General features: G+C 42.1%; 2 long non-coding RNA genes across 2 annotated transcripts; both read right to left on the bottom strand.

Moving 5' to 3' along the window:
• Window positions 1–4,991: 4,991 nt before the first annotated feature.
• LOC308575295 lies at window positions 4,992–6,963 on the bottom strand. Its single transcript, XR_014002738.1, has 2 exons — window positions 6,723–6,963; window positions 4,992–5,694 (listed from the first exon to the last, which is right to left on the bottom strand). It is a non-coding gene; the product is annotated as an uncharacterized lncRNA (long non-coding RNA).
• An 11,460-nt stretch (window positions 6,964–18,423) lies between these two features.
• On the bottom strand, window positions 18,424–20,356 carry LOC308575289. The gene is made up of 2 exons (XR_014002732.1): window positions 20,096–20,356; window positions 18,424–19,019 (listed from the first exon to the last, which is right to left on the bottom strand). It is a non-coding gene; the product is annotated as an uncharacterized lncRNA (long non-coding RNA).
• Window positions 20,357–21,354: the final 998 nt, after the last annotated feature.

The raw sequence follows: 21,354 nt of genomic DNA, 5'->3' as shown, positions 1-21,354 counted from the left end.
CATGCCAGAGCTGTTTCACAATTATAGCAAGGAAGCACCAGGAAGTAAGGAAGCTAATTAGGGATGGGCTGAGCAGCCAATTCCATCCCATCCCATTCTTGCTGGTCCTCAGTCATTCATCTGTTCCTCTCTGACCTTCTTGCATCCCACTCTGTCCTGTTAAGAGCATTTTAAACACATTTGGTGCCCCCTCTCCATTTTTTAATACAAAAGGATGGGGTGGTTTTGATATTATTATTTTTTGGAATTCCTCATAAAAAAGGTGTACAGCATGTGCCTGAAATGGACATATTTCATAAATTTATTGTGTATAAACTTGTTAGGGTTTTATTGTTGTTTAAAAAATAGTTTGTCTATATGACAGTGTTTACATGACAGTGACCAAATAATTAATTAAGGGAAAAGACAATAGAAATTACAAATATGTGTGAACAAAAGGATTGCATTAGACAGCAAGAGCAAAATGGAAAGGAAAAACCAAAATAATTTTGCATTTTTATGTTGTGAACTACCCTGTGATCTTCACATGAAGGGTGGTATACAAAATTATTATTATTATTTAATCATCATCATCATTAATAGTTTGTTTGACTATTTTTTGTGTTGTATTCTATGTATTCCTGAAACTTGGATCTCTGATGCGGACTTCAGATCTATGTGCAGACTTCATCTCTTATCTCTTAGGATCAGATTGGAAAAAACACCTCTAATTCGAGCATCCGATGTTAGTAGGTGGAAGCTGTAGGAAATGGCTCGGCTCCATGCTCGTTTAACAATTGAGGACTGGGCGAACTCGAGTCGTAGGGCTGCACCTGAGACACATCTTGGGACGCCGGAAAGAGATCTCAGAAACATATGAAGTGGGCGATCCAAGTTACCTGATATTGCTGTAGTCCATACTTCGCATCCATATAATAATTTTGGGACAACTTTGGCATTAAATATTTGAATTGCTGCTGGAAGTTGTTTGCCGCCCTTCTTTAACACTACAGCTGCAGTCGATACACCGCACAACCGAACAAAGTCCCAAGTAGCCTTATTGTACAAGGACAATCGAACTAGGACATATCTGAGGAGCTGAAGGACCCTTTAACGGTCCTCCTCCAGCCTCAACAGTTGTTTTTGTTTTTGTTTTTGTTAAAGTAATCGCCCAGGACGATATCTACCTTTACCTCCCCACCCCTATTTTATGTTGTTATCTCAATGTATATTATGCTATGGCCACACGGCTAATGCAATAAATAAAGACAGCAACATCTCTTATCTCAGAGAGGGAAGGGGAAACTTTTCATTTTCATTTATTACCTTTATATAGTTTTGAAATGTATTGATCAAATAAAAATAAAAGAAAGGTATATAAAATAAACATGTGTATTTATATACACACTCATGTGATTTTTTGCACACATTACTTGGATGGAAACCTCATTGCAAAATTGTTGGGTTTGGGTCTGTGCAAATTGGGTAAGTTTCCCTTTAAATGCAAACTGGATTGAATTTCTCCCCCATGCTTTTTGCTTAGATTGAAGCATTCTGGCGTAAAGTGCTACAACTGCTGAAGAATGTGGCAAGAAATCACCACAAAGCACCACATGAGGAGAGACAATTACAGGGTTCCATCCCAGACCAATATCTTGACCAAGATTTGCATGGCGTGGAAGCGTGTCATTCACTCTGTTGTGATGTTTCCTCCTACCAGGATTTCACTGCAACGCTGTGGAATTGGACTGTATGGAATTTGCTGCCATGCTGCCCCAGTTACGTAAAATGTGTTGAATTGCAGATGGCTAGAATGATCTGCCCCCCCCCCATCTGTTCCTTGCAAGCTGTGCAGGGATATTCTGAAAGAGTTTAAGAGGTGCATGAGGTGAGGTGATACAGTACCATCAGTGGAGGTTGGTAACCATCGCGAGCAGTAGGATGAAAGGCAGGGAGGTTGACAGTAGGTGGAGCCAGAGCGGAGGGTGGCTGGAGCAAAAGAATTATAGTTTTGTCCACATTCTCCTCCTCTTCGTTGAGTTCGACAAGGGGCAACACAAAGACTAAGGAGACGAGTTTGGATTTGATATCCTGCTTTATCACTACTCTAAGGAGTCTCAAAGTGGCTAACATTCTCCTTTCCCTTCCTCCCCCACAACAAACACTCTGTGAGGTGAGTGGGGCTGAGAGACTTCAGAGAAGTGTGACTAGCCCAAGGTCACCCAGCAGCTGCATGTGGAGGAGCGGAGACACGAACCTAATTCACCAGATTACGAGACTATCGCTCTTAACCACTACACCACACTGGCTCCCAGGAGGAGGAATCTGATTGGTTACCCCCTGACTGGTTGTACTGAAGAAGGCAGGACAGTTGAGCGGTGGCTACAGGCTGAGTGAGAGTTCTATTTCAGGTAATGTGTACAGTCCTTTCATTGGGTAAGATTTGCAGAGACACCACACACACCAAAATAACGTTTGAGGGTCTTATCAAGCTACTTTTGATTCTTCAGTTGTTGGAGCCTGCTGACAGGAATTGGCTTTGAGTTTTGCCTTGACAGCCTACAGTTGTGAAAGGCATTGAAATTTTGGTGTGTCAACATCAAGCGACTACTTACAACTTTCTGTAGGCCATGGGACTCTTTGTCATGCTTTGATGCAGTGCAATAACCTGCTATGACTTTTGAGTGGGTTTTAAAAAAATGAGTTTCACTATCCATTATGTCGTAGATGAGGCGAAAAATATGGCTTAGATAACCCCAAATTTCCCCTAGGGCAACCCTCCTGTGCTATATATTCATTTTTCTCTAATATCTCAAGTTGACCCACTAAGACGGTGCCTTCATGTCTCATGTGGGTGTAGGGTATGCTGTGAAGGGACGCAAGGTCATCACCTTCCTGAAACTAAGCAGGTCTGGGTCTGGTCAGTGCAGGGGTGGGCAACCCTTCTCTCTCAACCAAGCCAACCTCACTGGATTGTTGTGAAAATAAAATGAAGAGGGATAGAACTGTGCATGCCACCTCAAGCTCCTTGAAGGAAAGGTGAGCTATACATGAAACTCACTTCATATCAAATCAGGGATGGGGAACCAATGGCCCTCCAGATATTACTGAATGGCAACTCTTATCATCTCTGACCATTGAGCATGCTAGCTGGGGCTGATGGGAAGTGGAGTCCAACACCCTCTGAAAGAAAATTGGCTCCACGTCTATGTTTTACATCCCCATAAAGGCACATCCCCATAATAAGTGATCCCTGATAGGTTGGGATATGCCTGCTACTTTGGTTTTCAGGATGAAAGAAAGGTGGGATATAAATATGATGGAATAAATAAATGCATCAAGCTACTATAAACACTCTGCATTAGACCTATTGGCTGTCACTGACAGGAAATGTAGTCCAGACAATTTAGAGGGCACTAGTTTAGGGCTCCATTGATTTTCCGATATCATTCCAATAACAGCCTTATTATAACAATGCCAATTTTATCCAATCAATACAGGCTTCCTCAAACTCGGCCCTCCAGATGTTTTTGGCCTACAACTCCCATGATCCCTAGCTAGCAGGACCAGTGGTCAGGAATGATGGGAATTGTAGTCTCAAGACATTTGGAGTGCCGAGTTTGAGGAAGCCTGAATTAATACAATTATTAAAAATTAAAATATATATATACAATGGTGCCTCGCAAGACGAAAAAAATCTGTTCTGTGATTCTCTTCGTCTAGTGGTTTTTTCGTCTTGCGAAGCAAGCCCATTGACGGATTAGCGGATTAGCGCTATTAGCGCTATTAGCGGCTTTTAGCGGCTTTTAGCGGCTTATCTGCTGATCGGATCAGCTGATAAGCGGCTTAGAGGCTTAGAAAAAGGGGGGAGGGGAAAAAACCAGCAGGAATTCGCAAGACATTGTCATCTTGCGAAGCAAGCCCATAGGAAATTCGTTTTGCGAAGCACCTCCAAAACGGAAAACTCTTTCGTCTAGCGAGGCATTTGTCTTGCGGGGCACCACTGTACTGAATTATACAGTTTAGTTAAAATGGCCTCCTCACGTGCTAGATTTGATGGCTTCCTCTTTGGTTTTTATTTTATTTTCTGCATTCCAAAGTCTCGGAGAAGAAAGCTTTAAGGGACTCTTATTTGGCCTATATAGAAACATCAGCCTAAATTATCTACCTCCAACTTCTTTCAAAATTTAAAAAGAGTACAATGCCCTACTAGCTATGAAAAAAAGGCAGTTTGAACAAAACTCCCTGTTACTGAACGCTTCACTAAATAATGACGTCAAACTCTTCTGGCATTATCTGTATTCTGTCAAAGGTTATGGCCAAATAACCAGAAAAAGGAGTGTTTAGAGAGCCATTCAGGTGTCATCTTGTTTTGCCAATGATGGCTCATAACACCACTTTTTCTTTTTTTCTTTTTGAGTAATACCATAAAATTATATATCAATGGAGAGATGATTTAATGAAGAATGTAATGCAATAACTTTTATGAAGGATTATTTATTACAACATAAATAAGGAGGACATTTGTCAGTGTGTGATGTGATTGCTATCAAGCTGGTCGGGTTTTTTGTTTTGCTTTTTGTTCTTTCATTTAGTGAGCTTGTAAAGCGTAATAAAATTAAAGAAATGGCGCAAAGAGGTGACTGGCCACCCAGAAAGGGATGTAAAATAGTACTATTAAGTGAACAAGGCTACAGTTATGAAGAAATTAGAAGATAATTTTATGGTATTATCCCTAAAAAGAGTGGTGTTATGAGCCATCAAACCTTGGAAATACACCTTCTCCATAGTTTTGGCTACTAGTGTGGTAGATCTGAGAGGTCAGCACACATAAGAAGCCACAGCTTCCAGATTCTTTCTGGGATGTCATTGCTATCAAAGTGGTATGACAGTGCTTTCAATGTGTGCTGAGGTTGTGACCAGAATCCAGTGTGTACTATAAAAGCTTTTCCTCCACCTGCACCCATCACTATGGTTGTTTTGCTAGCTGTGAATCGAAAGGAGCCGAGATGTTGTTGACATGCAATATTAATAATATTTTATTATGAACAAAGACAAGAAGGAGCACATTCTACAAAGGCACATTTGCGAAACAAAGTGCATTCCTGATGACAAACAGTTTTCCCCATGGAACCCTCTGACAGCAAAATTAAAGGCTGTTAGCAAATGGCAGATCCCAGATAGCAAATAAGGATCAAATATTAGGTGAATATATTACATACTTCACGCAAAATGACCTGAGCACTGTTGACTTGTTGACATACACATAGAAGTAGACAGAAGTGCAATATCAGATAGGCATGTTGAGTGTCCTCATTTTAGGCCTTAAGATATATATATGGCTACTGTGGAAGATCAACCAATTGGTAAACAATGACATTTCTGGATCACTGGAACATATTCTTGCTTTGTTCTCATTTTCCCCGAGTGTGTTAATACCGATAGCTGCTGTAGCTGTAGGTGCTGCTTGGCAGGGCCCGAGAGGAGAAGTTGGAGAAGTCGCTAGCATACAGAGCACTGGCACCACCATGGCCACCTCGGGCACAGGGGTTGTACTGCTCAATGGCTAGAGGCTGGTCTGGGCAGTAGATGGCAGGCCCTGGGATGGTCAGGACGAAAGGTGGTGGCTGGATGGTCACTGTAGATGCAGGACACTGGGCATAGCACTGGTCGTATCTACCACCACTGGCCATTTTTGCAGGACTGGAGGGTAATCTGAAACAACAGAATTGGATCTAGAATGAAAACAATGTATTAAGCCCTTTGCAGATTTCAGTTTCCTGTGGGCCAGATGAGGAGGCTTCACTGATTGCATCCAAGCTGTGAGTCAACAGTTCCCCACCCATATTATAAGAGCTAGAATAGGAGTAGAAAATGAGGTGTCCTCCAGCTGTTGCTGAAACACAACTCCCACCATCTTTGACTATTGCTTATGCTGGCTGGGGTGGATAGGAACTGGAATCCAGCTACAACTAGTCATATGGTAGAAAACTGAGATAGTAGAATAGAGTCACCACTTCAGCTGGAGATACTGTTAGTGCATCATGGGTAATGTTTGTAGAGCTTCTTTCTCCCTGCAGTACTAGTCTTCTTCGTATTGGGTGTTGTATAGGGGAACAATGAAAAAAATACAACCCCCGACTTGCACCCTGAAATGGTACTGTCCATTATTTGACCTAGTTGTCCTTACCTCATTCTGAAACCATAGCTCAAAACCCTCTAAAGTGACTTGTGAATGAAATGGAAACAATGAAAGGCTGCTTCATAGGGGAAGCAGCTATGTTCTTCATAGGGGAAGAACATTTGATCCCCTACTTGTGCCCTGAAACCGCCTATGTTTCAAATTCCTATGTGCCCCACTCATTCTACACAACATCTATAGAGATGGTTTCTTCCAGATGTTTTGGACTCCCATTCCAACTAGCCCTAGCCAGTATAGCTAATGGAGAGGAAATGTGGCAGTTGGGTCTGCAACATCTGGAGGGAATATCTGTAAGAAAACCTTTGGGAAATAGGATTTCATTTTTCAGCTCAGTGCTCTCTCAGTGCATCTCTACTAACGCTTTACTAAGAAACAAAGGAATCAGAAAGACCTCATGCTCAACGTTCAGCTTCTTTGTATTTTTAACCATGCATGGATGCAAAACAAAGAAGTCCCTCTCCAATCATATGAAATGCCTCCATTCTTAAGATTCATAGTGCTCCTCTACAATGCCCTCCCATAGAAAGCCCCTAGTACTCACCAGTTCTCGCAGGGACAAGCAGAGGATTGATCTGATAGATCACCTAAAGGATGAGCTTTATATACTGTTGGCTCCATAGCCTGGAGGAGCTGAGACACACCCATAGAGAGTTTCCTAATCCGTTGTCATATGGAAGATGCCTCAACTGATTGTAGATAGTTACCCCTCCCTGTTGGTGATTACAAGTCGGCGAGTAAGGCGAGAAAAGAAGACCCTCCCAGGTAGTGACAGATTCTACTTGGGTCAATGTGGTGTGGTTGCTATATACGTTACACCCTATAGATTGTTTAAATATTACGTCTCTATAGGGATAAATCAATGAACAATGTTTCCAGTTGACACACCAATGAAACACTTGGTGTTGGGTCACCACAACAGCATGACATTCCGGTGCATAGTGGAATGAATGAATTGCCTCTTGCTCAGTCCTTTGCAGAGGAAACCAATGAAAATAAATCAAATCAAATTATGCTAGGCATGACATGGTTATTGATTTCAGGGTGGAGCTGTGAGTTAAACCACAGAGCCTAGGGCTTGCCGATCGGAAGGTCGGCGGTTTGAATCTCCGCGACGGGGTGAGCTCCCGTTGCTCGGTCCCTGCTCCTGCCAACCTAGCAGTTTGAAAGCACGTCAAAGTGCAAGTAGATAAATAGGTACCGCTCCGGCGGGAAGGTAGACAGCGTTTCCATGCACTGCTCTGGTTCACCAGAAGCGGCTTAGTCATGCTGGCCACATGACACGGAAGCTGTATGTCGGCTTCCTCAGCCAATAAAGCGAGATGAGTGCCACAACCCCAGCGTTGGTCACGACTGGACCTTATGGTCAGGGGTTCCTTTACCTTTACCTTTACACCTACTCTGAGGATGTTTTTGGAGACAACCATAATATCATTTATGTCTCACCTTTTTCTCCAAGGTGCTTAAAGTGGCGTATATGGTTCTCTGCCTCCTCATTTAACCCCCACAACAACCCTGGGAGGTAGGTGAGGCTGAAATGCTCAAGGAGTGTTTCATGGCTGAGTGACAATTTAAACATGGGTCTCACAGGTCCTTGTCAGACTCTCTTAACCACTGTACTGCACTGACGCTTGATCTTTCTGTATTTCCAGGTTTGCATATTAACCCCCAAATACTGCAGCAACATAGTGAGTCTTCAAGGCCTGTTTGAAATTAACAAGCAAGGGCCTTCTCTAATCACAGCTGAGACAGAGCTCCATAGGTTCTCTTGTGAGGTGCCCCCACAGATAAGACCCTATTCCATGTAACTGCCTATCTGATTTAATTTACAGGTGGACATCCAAACAGTAGCTCTAAAGTAGATCTTATGGCAAACTTTTCTGAACTTGGTGCATACTTTATGCCAACTGTATAATTTTATTTTATTTGCCCCCAAGACATAATGGTGAATGGATGAGTGGAGGTGGGGAAAGGAAGTGATTTTTTTGACACAGCATTAATTTTAATGGGCAGTGATGAAAAATCAAAGACAACAAATTCCTTTTCCAGTGCAGGTGAATAGCAGGCCAGTGAATAGTTTTGGGTGGACTCAACACACTCATACCCTTTTGGAGTCATACCCTTTTTGACAGTCACAAAAGGAAATTGAGGACAATTGAGGGCAATGGAAATGGTGGTTATTTTTCAAGCAGTGTTGATAAATATTTGGAAATGGAGATGTAAGCTCTGCTGAAAATGTTCACACAAAACTGTGAATAGTGTTGGCTTGGCTCTATGCAATAATGACTTTTAATTTTAAAAAAAAGTTCAGACAAAATGTGCACATAATATATTATGATCTTGTTTATATTTAACCTTGGCAGAAGAAGATTAAAAAGAATGCAGAAATCTTTTTCTTCAGATAGATCAAAAGACTGCAGTCCATTAGATCATTGTTGTTACCCCTCACCCCTCAAAACACTCAGATCCATATTGAAATGAAAGCTGGGGGGGGGGTGATATTTGGAGAAATTATCCCTTTACCATACCCTTCCAAAATGTAGCAGAACAAGTTCTCATGATTATTGGCAGCTTTCCTAAGCAAGTTAGTTAAGTATCACTTTAGAAAGGATTAAGGGTGACAGATTATCTTCAAAAGGGAGGAAGATGGATTCAGTTTATGGGTGATGCCCTAAACGTGAATAGGAAAGAATTAGGACAATTGGGTTAGGTCATATTTGTGTGAGGTGGGGGGTTAGAGCTTTTTCTTCAGCCCATATGCAGGGATGAAGAAAGTGTTAGGTTATAGTTCCATTCCACCTTAAAAGGGTACAGGCATGACTGTTGTGTGTCACATGCCTGTTTACTTCCAGCACAGATCTGCTGGGAACTTCCGTTTGTATATAGCTTTTGGGTTACTGCTGTTTTGCTGGAGACGAAGGGAAGCAGACATGTTTTCCTCTGTTCCTGAACTATGCTGAATAAAATGCTGTACATTATGCTTACACATTTCTCTGTCCACCTCTTCTGCTGTGAGAAGATTTACACACTCTGCTGATAAATCGTGCCCGGGTCTCTAAATGTATCTGAGGCTCATGTCACTGATTGATGCTGTTTCCAAGGGAGACCAGTGATCGTCCAGCTGCCGGCCGGTGGCTGGAGCCAGCTGGGGGCCAGCCTGATGCCCCCATCTCCCCGGCAGTATCCCAACAGAAAGACCCTATGAACAGTTAGGACACTTCAACAGGGTACTTCAGTCAATAGCAGCAAGAACATGAGGAACCTTAGCATGGAGCTTCTGTGAGGGAAATGTCAATAGGAACTGGAGACAATGGCAGCCTTAAAAGTCCTGTCCAACCTCACACCTCTGAAGGCTGTTTTTCCTCTGAAACTCACCTTTTGCCATACCCTCTAACATTCCTCAGGTGAAAAGAAGTATACTTCTCACTGCAATGTGCTCCATGTGGGGCTACCTTTGAAGGTGACCCGGAAACTACAACTAATCCAGAATGCAGCAGCTAGACTGGTGACTGGAAGCAGTCGCCGAGGCCACATAACACCAGTCTTGAAGATCTACATTGGTTCCCAGTACATTTCCGAGTACAATTCAAAGTTTTGGTGCTGATCTTTAAAGCCCTAGAAGGCCTCAGTCCAGTATACCTGAAGGAGCGTCTCCACCCCCATTGTTCTGCCTGGATACTGAGGTCCAGCACTGAGGGCCTTCTGGCAGTTCCCTCGCTGCAAGAAGCCAAGTTACAGGGAACCAGGCAGAGAGAGGGCCTTCTTGGTAGTGGCACTCACCCTGTGGAATGCCCTCCCATCAGATGTCAAAGAGAAAAACAACTACCAGACTTTTCGGAGACATCTGAAGGCAGCCCTGTTTAGGGAAGATTTTAATGTTTATTTTATTTTTTATAAGATTTTTATTGGTTTTGCAAATTTTTTAAAAAAACAAACAAACACTTAAAAAAAACAAACAAACACGTATAATTTCGTAACATATTTTCATAAACCTCTTTTCTGAGACTTCCCCATACCCCCCCTTTCTGCATCCCAATGTCCATAATTTTATAGCAACTCCCAGTTGTTACTTTCCAACCTCAGTCATCTTAGTCCTCTCTATATTCTAACCTTATGTCACTGTATCCCTTTGTTCCTAGGAACCAAAACACTCTAACATTCATTGAGTTTATAATAGTCCTTAAGGTAACTTTTGAATTTTCTCCATTCTTCTTCCGCTGTCTCTTTTCCTTGGTCACGGATTCTGCCTGTCATCTCGGCCAGTGTCATATAGTCCATCACTTTCATCTGCCATTCTTCCAGAGTGGGTAGATCTTGTGTCTTCCAATGCTTTGCGATGAGTATTCTTGCTGCTGTTGTAGCGTACATGAAAAAAACTCTATCCTTCTTTAACACCAATTGGCCGACAATGCCCAGGAGAAAGGCCTCTGGTTTTTTAGGAAAGGTACATTTAAGTACCTTTTTTATTTCATTATAGATCATTTCCCAGAAAGCCTTTATCCTCGGGCATGTCCACCAAAGGTGGTAGAAGGTACCTTCAGTCTCTTTACATTTCCAACATTTGTTATCGGGCAGATGATAAATTTTTGCCAGCTTGACTGGGGTCATGTACCACCTGTATACCATTTTCATAATGTTTTCCTTTAAGGCATTACATGCCGTAAATTTGATACCGGTGTTCCATAACCATTCCCAGTCATCTGACATGATGTTATGACCAACATCCTGTGCCCACTTAATCATGGCTGATTTGACTGTTTCCTCCTGTGTATTCCATTTTAGCAACAAGTTATACATTCTAGATAAATTCTTAGTACTAGGTTCTAACAATTCAGTTTCTAGTTTAGATTTTTCCATCTGGAAGCCAATTTTCCTGTCCTGTTTGAAAAATTCCACTATTTGATGGTATTGAAACCAATTTTGTACCTTATGCTTCAGTTTCTCATAACTTTGCAATTTCAACTTATCTCCATCCTGTTCCAAAATTTCCCAATACTTCGGCCATCCGACCTCCATATTGAGTTTCTTCACTGCCTTGGCCTCCACTGGTGAGACCCATCTAGGGGTTTTGTTTTCCAACAGATCTTTATATCTTCTCCAAACATTAAACAATGCTTTTCTAACAATGTGATTCTTAAAGACACTATTAACTTTGTCATACCATAGATATGCATGCCAACCAAAAGCATTGTTAAAACCTTCCAGATCTAAGATGTCTGTATTTTCGAGGAGCATCCATTCTTTCAGCCAGCAAAATGCTGCTGCCTCATAGTACAATTTCAAGTCCGGCAGGGCAAAACCCCCTCTTTCTTTAGCATCTGTCAATATTTTAAATTTAATTCTGGGCTTTTTGCCCTGCCAGACAAATTTCGAGATATCTTTCTGCCACCTCTTAAAACATTCCATCTTATCCAGGATCTGCAAGGTCTGGAACAAAAATAACATTCTAGGCAATACATTCATTTTAATCACAGCAATTCGGCCTAACATTGACAATTTCAAATTTGACCATATTTCTAGATCTTTTTTAATTTCCGACCAACATTTTTCGTAGTTGTCTTTGTACAAATTCACATTTTTAGATGTCAAATAGACCCCTAGATATTTCACCTTCTTAACCAGTGTCAACCCTGTCTCCTCTTGAAACTTCTCCTTTTCTGCCTCTGTTAAATTTTTTCCTAAGACTTTGGTTTTTTGTTTATTCAGCTTAAATCCAGCTACCTGGCCAAACTGTTGTATTATTTCTAAAACCTTTTTCGTACTAGTGTTTGGCTCTTGCAAAGTCAATACTAGGTCATCTGCAAACGCTCTTAGCTTGTAATGTTTAGCTCCGACCTGCACTCCCTTAACCTGCTGGTCTTCCCTTATCATATTCAGCAACACCTCCAGAACTGAGATAAAAAGTAATGGGGAAATTGGACACCCCTGTCGTGTTCCTTTTTCTATCTTAAGTTCCTCCGTCACTACATTATTTACAATCAATTTAGCTTTTTGTTCAGAGTATATTGCAGCCATACCATTCTCAAAACCTTGACCTACCCCCATCCCATGGAGATTCTTTATCATGAAGCTCCAAGAAATATTGTCAAAGGCTTTCTCCGCGTCCACAAAGATCAATACTGCTTTAGTGTTTATATTCACCTCTAGCTTTTCCAAAATATCTATCACATTCCTTACATTGTCTGCTAGGTGTCTTTTAGGGAGGAAGCCTGCTTGGTCTCCATGAATCTTCTCCATCAATACTCTTTTAAATCTTTTTGCCAAAATGTCTGCAAAGATTTTGTAATCCACATTAAGTAGTGATATTGGGCGGTAGTTCTTCAGTTGAGTCTTTTCAGTCTCTGTCTTTGGTATGAGTGAAATATATGCTTCTTTCCACGATTCAGGTGTCTTTTTTCCCTCAAGGATCTCATTACAGACTTCTTTCAGTGGTTGAATCAGCCATTCCTTCAGCAATTTGTAGTATCTTGAGGTCAATCCATCTGGTCCTGGGGATTTGCCCAGTTGCATATTCTGAATGGCAGCCTCTATCTCTTGTTCTGTTATTCTCTGGTTCAAATCCATCTTGTTTTGATGAGAGATTTTTTGTAATCCATATTTATCAAGGAATTTATCTATATCTTCTTCATTTTGCGGGCCTTGAGTATAAAGCTTTTTAAAATAACTCAGGAAGCAATTTCTAATTTCATTAGGTTTAGATATATTCTTTCCATCCACTTCTAAACTTGTGACTGTATTTAGTTTCTGCCTTTTCTTCAGTTGCCAAGCCAGAAGTTTACCACATTTATTTGCTGATTCAAATGTCTTTTGCTTCATCTGCTTTATCTTCCATTCAATCTCCAGGTTCATCAATTCCATATATTGTGATTGATATAACTTGATCTCTCTTAAAATCTCCTGGGACTTTGGTTTTGCTCTTAGTTTTTTCTCTGCTTCTTTTATCTTTTCCAAAATCTTTTCTTTTTTCTCATTTTGTTTTTTCCTCATTATTGAGTTTTGTTGAATCAAGAAACCTCGCATCACCGCTTTGCTTGCGTCCCAGATCACTCTTTTCTCAACGTCAGCCCTCAAGTTTATTTCAAAATAGTCTTTTAGGGTTTTTTGGGCCTTCATAAGGATTTCCTTGTCTCGAAAGAGGGCGTCATTCATTCTCCATCTAAATTGACCAGTTGTTGTTAGTTTCATTTCCATCTTCACGGCGTTATGGTCGGAGCAAGTTTTTGGGCAGATTTCTACCTTCTTAATCTTTAGGGCCATACCACTAGTAATCCAAATTTGATCAATTCTGGTCCAGGTCAACATTGCTTGGGAGAAAAAGGTTCCCTCTCTCTCCAGAGGGTTCCTTGTTCTCCATATATCTATCAAGTCCATGTTTTCAGTCATTTCAAAGAAAGTCTTAGGAAGTCTCCCTTCCTTACTGATTGTTAGTCTTTGTGCCTTATCCATATTAGTGGAGACCACGCCATTCATGTCTCCCATAATTATCATATTGTAATCCAGGTAGTCCGTCAGGGTTTCATGAAGTCTCTTAAAGAAGTCAGATTTGCCTTCATTTGGTGCATAAATTCCAACAACTAAAAGTTTTTCTCCTTGTACTTGTATCTCCACTGCCAAGTATCTCCCTTGTTCATCTTTAAATATCATTTTTGGAGCCCATTTTTCTTTCACATATATTACAACTCCTCTTTTCTTAACTTTGTCTGATGAAACAAATTCTTGTCCTAGCCTTTTATTTGTAAGTAGTCTCCTGTGGGCTCTAGTTATGTGCGTTTCTTGTAGGCATATCAAGTCCAATTGTTCTCTGTTCAAAATATGAAATACTTGTCTTCTCTTCAAAGGCCCATTCAGTCCATTACAATTCCAACTAAGGAATTGCAAAGCCATCTTGTTATTTTCTTAAGGCTCCTCCAACAGCTCCAAGTTGTTGCTCTTCTTCTGATGGTGGTGGTTTTTGTCCAATCGAGAGATTCAGGATATCTAGTGCTCTCCTCTGTTCTGCCAGTACATCCACAGTCCCCTTCTGTAAGTCCTCCTGATTTCTTGCCAAAAATTTGTCTTTATCTTGAATTGTCTTTATTTTCACCTTTTTTGCCTTGTAGTCAAATGACAGTCCTTGTGGAAATTCCCACCTAAAGCGGATGGAATTTTTCTTTAACAGAAGAGCCAGGTCCTTGTAGAAGTTTCTTAAGTCCAAGATATATTTTGGGATATCTTTGAAAATCTGTACAGTTGAGTTGCCAATTTGCAGGGCCTTTTCAAAATGTAGTCCTAATATTTTGTCTCTTTCCTCCTTGGATCTAAATGTAATCAGGCAGTCTCTCGGGGTCTTTCTGTCCTGTTTTTTACCCAGTCTAAAAGCTGTTGTAATTTTAAATTCGTCTTCCTCCAGATCCCAGCAGTCCACAAACTCCCGTGTCAGGTATTCCGCAAGGTTGTCTCTCTCGTTCTCCGGGATCGATCTTAATTTCAAATTTCTCTCTTTTCTCTGTAACTCCCACAAGGCCAAAGTTGCATCATGCTCATAGACCTTCTTGGCAATCGGCTCTAATTTCTCTTGCGTCTCTCCAGCAACAGCTTTGGCATCTTCGGCAATTTGGCGTGTAGTAGCGTTTTCCTCCACCAATTTATTAATAGATTCTGTGTTCTGGTTTAATCTTACTGATATTTCTGTTAATTTTTGTGTATTTTCTGAAGTCTGTTTTGTCAAAGACTCCAGAGTTTGATTTATCTTAAGCAGAGCGTCTGTCACAGCTTCCATAGAGGCAGCTGCTCCTTTTTCCTGTTCTGTTGTTCCTGCTGGTCCTGGAGTTGCAGCTGAAATTGAGCCTCTTTTCTTTGTCTGTTGTTGTTGCAGCTGTTGTTGTTGTTGCCTAATTTTGGCTCTTGTGACAATCTCTTCTTGTGCGCCACTCATGTCAAGGTCACTTCCCACGGGAGCTGTTTCCTGTTGGAAAATTCCACTTTCCTAGGCCGTGTCGAACTTTACTTTACCCTCTAGGGGGAGCAAATCAAAATGGCCATAAAATAAAGTGTCCAAATACAAGAACAAAGGAGAATGTCCAAAGGTATAGAAAAAAGAGATTAACACAGTCAAAGTCAATATTGCTATAAGCTTGTAGCTATAAATTGCCACAGTTTCCCGGTCTATGCTGTTTCTCCTTGTAATACACTGTAGCCAGTCACAATGTGGACTTTGTATCACAGTATCACTTTGCAGGCAAAAGTCAGTTCAGTGACCTATTGTTCTGAAAAGGCAGACCGTTTCGTGCTTTCAATAGATGAGACAGCAGAGGCTTTTACTTCAGGTAGATCATGCAGTTTTTAAAGTCTTAATCACCTCCCCTCTGCCCTGCTAGCTAGAGGGGAGATCCAAAGTCTCAGTGCCCGGTTAAGTTAATTAAAAAGCGGGTTTCATCGGATGCAAGTTTAAAGTTCCGTTACTTTCACTTTCATGCAGTCGGGGGGAGGCAGACTTCCTTGATTTAATCCCCCGCTTTCAGCTCAATTTTCAAGATTTAAAAGGGGTCCCAATTGTTTTTCAAATCCTACTCACGGGAATTCCGTCCAGAATTTCTTTTCAGGAAGAAATCGGCGCTCTCCGCTTATGGCGACGCGGCTTCACTTCGCAGGCTGGGTAGCGACTCTCAGCACCGCGCTCACTCCCGATGTCGATCCGTAGCCTTTAAAAAGGCTCTTTCACGGTACCGGGGGGCGCAAAGGTGCCCACCGAGTCTCCTTGTTCTCAGGCTTCAGCGCCTGAGATTTTAGGGGTCCCCCGCTCGCCGTAGCGGGTAAGACCCGAACTTGCGAAGCAGTCCTTCTCCGGAGCTCGGAGGCAGGACCGCCATTAAGCGCTGGCACCGACCGGAAGTCCGAAGATTTTAATGTTTAACAGACTATTGTATTTTAATATTTTGTTGGAAGCTGCCCAGAGTGGCTGAGGAAACCCAGCCAGATGGGCAGGGTATAAATAAATTATTATTATTATTATTATTATTATTATTATTATTATTATTATTATTACTTTCCCCTGCAACTGACCCTCCTCGACCCCCACATTTCTGTCCCCTGCACCACACACCATTTCCTATCAGAAGAAGGGCAAGTGCCACCATCACTATGCCGATGGGAACCCTCCACAGTCCTGGGAAAACCCATTAATCCTGATTTCATTCTTTGGTAGATTTATAAAAAAAAGAAAAAAAATACACTCTAATAAAGAAATTTTAGAAAAGGACATATGTGGATGCACAAAGCATTATTATTATTATTATTATTATTATTATTATTATTATTATTATTATTATTATAATAAAAAACAAAGATTCCTTGCTCCATTCTCCCTTTCTTCCTATCCAGGGTGGCCCTGTCCTCTGCCTGCCCCTCAGAGCTGCTGCATCATGCAAGCCTGGACCTCAGTGATGGTAGACTCTCTTCCTCCTTACTTGCTCTCCAGCAGCAGCTGCGAGCTGCCCAAGGAAGAAGGCCAGCAGCGGTGGCCACAGAGAAGCCACAGGGTGCTCCCTTGCAACGGCCACTACTACCGTCGCTCAAGACAAGCACCAGCTTATCCTCCTCCCTGAGCTCAGCGGCTGCGGTGCTGGCGGGGGAAATAGGGACATTCCGGGATCAAATCAGAAGCTGGTATGGCTTTTGTAATTCCAGGACTGTCCCTGGAAAATTGGGACACTTGGAGGGTATGCTTTTACTAGAATTTACAGCGTGGGGTTAGCTAGTCAGAAGTCTGGGGATACGTAGGAACTGTTTTGCAGCATCTGAAAGCTGGGTTGGTCATGGTTATTGTATTGTGGTCTTTCTTGGTGGTCATCATGGCCATTTGGCTGACCATGTTTAGTGTGGTTAAGAATGAAGCAGAGGTTACCTTCTGAGGATTCTTTATAGTGTTTGTCCAACCAACGTCTCACAACCATTTGATACAAGGCACTACAGAAGGGAAGCTACCCTTAGGAATGTGGGAAGCAAGCTTAAATCCTTGTACTGAGTCACAGCATAGGTCCATTTGGCCCGGAATCTATACTGACTGCCAGTGGCTCTCCAGGGCTTCAGACAGGATCCTTTCTCAGACCTACTTGGCCACCTTCAGCATGCTAAGCAAGCGCATCACAACTGAGCTGTGGACATTCTCAAATAAGAACATAGGACCCTGTCTACACAGTTGAAGGCTGCAGCTTCAAAGGACCTTTCAAGAAGGAAATGCAGGGAAAGACGTGTGCTTGAGACCTTGGAGGTCCTCTCATTGTCAGAGTAGAACATGGCACAGATCTAGTAGCCCTCCCTGCATTGCAGGACTACAACTCCCCTCATCCTTGGCCATTGTCCTTGCTGGCTGGAGTTAATAGGACTTGGAATCCAAGAACATTGATGAATTACAACTCATTGTCTGGGATTCTTCGTGGTGTGCAATATGTCTCTATGCATGGAGAGATGCATCTCTGCCCCATGTTTCAAGGGAAGGATATAGATCAGTGGTAGAGAATTACAAATTGCCACAGAGTTCAATTCAGGGGATTCCCCAGTTACGACTGGGATAGATCCTGGAGACCCCAAACTGTCAGAGTAGAACAAAGTCAAGGAACCAGTGGACCTACAGATATTGCTGTAATACATCTCTTCTCATCCCCACCATTGATCTGTATTGGCTGAAGATGATGGGATCTGAAATGAAAGTACATTGTTGAACTACAGCTCCCATCATTCCTGACTATTGGTCATGCTGGCTGGGGCTGATGGGAGTTGTAGTCCAACAACATCTAGAGGGATGCTCAGGTTCCACATCTGTGGTATGTAGACTCAACTCTTCATTCAAGGTTGGGGAAAACCAGTTGCTCTCCTGATGTTGCTATACTACAACTCCTCTGAACCCTGACTATTGGCCATTCTGATTTTGACTGGTGGGACCTGGATTTCAAGAACACTGATGAACTAGAATTCATGATCAAGGATTCATCATGGAGAGCATTGTGTCCCTATGTATAGAGAAATCTATTTCTTTTCCATGTTTCACAGGCAGGACATAGTTCGTTAGTAGAGCACCTGCTTTGCAAGCGAAAGATCACAACGCTCAATTCAAGGCATCTCTGAGTGGAACTGGGAAAGTGGTATAAGGGTGCTTTCAGTGTATGGTGTGGCTGTGATGAGCGTCATTGCAACATAAAACCTTTTCTGCTGTTCACACCTACTACAACAACAACTTTACCAGGTATGAATTGAAACGAGCCAGTAAGTTGTTAAGATGCAATATTAATAATATTTTAATATGAACAAAGACAAGAAACAGCACATTCCACAAAGGCACATTTGCAAAACAAACGGCATTCCTGTACACAAACAGCTTTCCCCATGAAAATCTCCCAAGGTGAAATTGAAGTCTGATAGCAAATGTTGTATCCCAGCAGGACTAGCTTAGCCCCCCCTTTTCTAACTGCAAATAACAATTAGACACAGCGGAAGCTCAATTGTTTCGTAAACAATGACATTTCTGGATCTCTATTACATCTTCTGGTTTGTTCTCATTCTCCCACAGTTTTAATACCGATAGCTGGTGTAGCTGTAGTTGCTGCTTGGCAGGGCCCGAGAGTAGAAGTTGGAGAAGTCGTTGGCATACAGAGCGCTGGCACCACCATAGCCACCTCCATATCCACCTCGGGCACAGGGGTTGTACTGCTCAATGGCTAGAGGCTGGTCTGGGCAGTAGAGTGCAGGCCCTGGGATGTTCAGGACGAAAGGTGGTGGCTGGATGGTCACTGTAGATGCAGGACACTGGGCATAGCACTGGTTGTATCCACCACCACTGGCCATTTTTGTCGGATTGGAGGGTAATCTGAAACCATAGGATTGGAACTAGAATTAAATCAAAGTTTTAAGTATCTGCTTATTTCAATATTTTGTAAGCAAGATTTTTGAAGTCCCGGTATATTGTACCCTGGCAGTTCTGCAGCTCAAATATACAAGGGCTAGAAGAGAGGTAGCCAATGTCACGCCTTCTAGATGTTGTTGCATCACAACCCCCATCATCCTCAACTAATGGTCCTACTAGGTGTGACTGATGAGAATGGAGTCCAACTACATCAGGAGGATCACAAGGTGAAGACAATACTGTGCTACTGTAGATTGACCAATGGTGCAACTCAGTAGATGTTCATCTATATGTTTATTTGTGTGAGCATCTCTAGTATTTACTTTTTCATGCAGTTTCAACCATCTGATAGAGCGACACATGCTGGAAAGATGAAATGGTAGAAGAGATTCACCACTTCACATGGAGGTACTAATTTTTACAGGAAATCTCCCTGCATACAGAACATTAGTGTATCAAGCAAAAAGTCTATAGATCTTCTTTCTTCCTGTGGTGTAGGTATTGTGCAGGCAGGCTTTCACACACACACACACCATGAGCACCATCAAAAAAATGATCTCATACTTGCAACCTGAAATGATGCATTTTTTCACCTTCCTATGTCCCCACCTCATTCTACAGCCATAGACATAGATCCTTCCAGATGTTCTGGACTCCAATTCCAATCTGCCATATTCGCCATAGCCAATGCACAAGGAAGATGGCAGTTGGGTCCACAACATTTGGAGGGAACATCTGGAAGAAACCCTTTGAGAATTTGAGGAGAGTTTTTTATCTCATCAATATCCTACTGTACCTTCACTGCAGCTTCTTCTCCACTAGGATTTCTTTTGAGTAAAGGAATCACAGAGGCCACTGGTTCACATTTGGCTTTCTTGTTTCCTTAACCATGCATTCCTTAACTATGCATTCTACACTACCGTGGGGTAGTTGCATAGGAAAACCTCAACAGTACCACAAGCAAATGAGATCCCCCCAGTCTCAAGGTTCACAGAGTGCTTCTCTATGACAACCTCCCAAAGAAAACCCCTGGAACTCACCAGTTCTTGAAGGGAGAAATGTCTCAGAAGAGGATCAGTGTGAAAGACTCCCCAAAGGAGGAGCCTTTTATACTCTAGCTCTATAGCCTGGAGGAGATGAGACACCAATTTCCTAACCTATTGTCATATCAGGGACACCTCAATTATTGTAAACAGTTGCATTCCCTGTTGGTGATTACTAGCCAGCTAGCAATCGAGTTTGATGACCCTCCCACGTAGTGAGAATTAGTTTCTCTCTCACTTAGGACAATATGCTTTGTATATATGTTACACCCCATGGATCCTTTTGATCTTACTGTTCTGATGGGATAGATAAAAAAATAAGACATCCAGTTAACATTCCAGCAAAAGCCATAGTGTTGGATCATTGGCAGTCTGGGATTCTGCTGCCTACTGAAATGTATACGTCACCTCACCTCTCAAAGAGCCTACTCAGTGGAATGAATATGCATTGCAATCGTGACCAATCTGATTGAACTGACAGGTGGGCATCTCAAGAAGGCCATCAAAGCAGAACTTAATGTACAAAAACAAATCTCTATGAAATACATGGAGAAGATGGTCCACACATTATCCCAACTGTGTTCCACTGACTTCATTTGGTACAACATGACAGCATCTTTGTTCACAAGGAGCTGTTGGCTCTTCAGCCAGACTCAAAATTGTCAAACATGGGGTGGATGGTTTGAGAGCGTATAGGACATTGCCTTGTCTGAGCATTTAAGCCATGAAAGGAAGCTTCTGTGAGGAGTTATGAAATAAGACCATTTTGATGTTGCATGTTCTCTGTTCATATGCTTTAAAAATAAACATGACACATTGCACAGGCCCCCAAAGAAACATACCTCTAGGTGATGGGGATATCTGATTGATATGTGACTCTTATATTCAAAATGTCATTTCATGGAATCTATTTTTATTGCCCTCAGCTCTCAACTGGGGGCAGCCAATCCAGCAGGCCAGTGGGAGAGACAGGAAGCAGAAGGCTCATTCCATCAGTTTTTCTTGAGGCCCAGCTTATTCAAGCACATCCTGTCCCTCAACAGTGCCAGATGCTCAATACAGGAACAACCATTAATAAAATGGTGCCTGATTTTGATTTTGCTCTTCCCTCCCTCCCTCTGCCCTTTCCCTTGTGTGTCGTCTTCTTCTTCTTCTTCTTCTTCTTCTTCTTCTTCTTCTTCTTCTTCTTCTTCTTCCTCCTCCTCCTCCTCCTCTTCTTCTTTTAGATTGTAAGTCAGGTAGGGACCATCTTGTTT

The sequence above is a fragment of the Podarcis bocagei genome (genome assembly GCF_964188305.1).
Source record: "Podarcis bocagei genome assembly, chromosome: 16".
NCBI lineage: Eukaryota > Metazoa > Chordata > Lepidosauria > Squamata > Lacertidae > Podarcis > Podarcis bocagei.
Note: the sequence above shows the minus strand (reverse complement) of the source record. Positions and strands in the feature narration are given on the sequence as shown.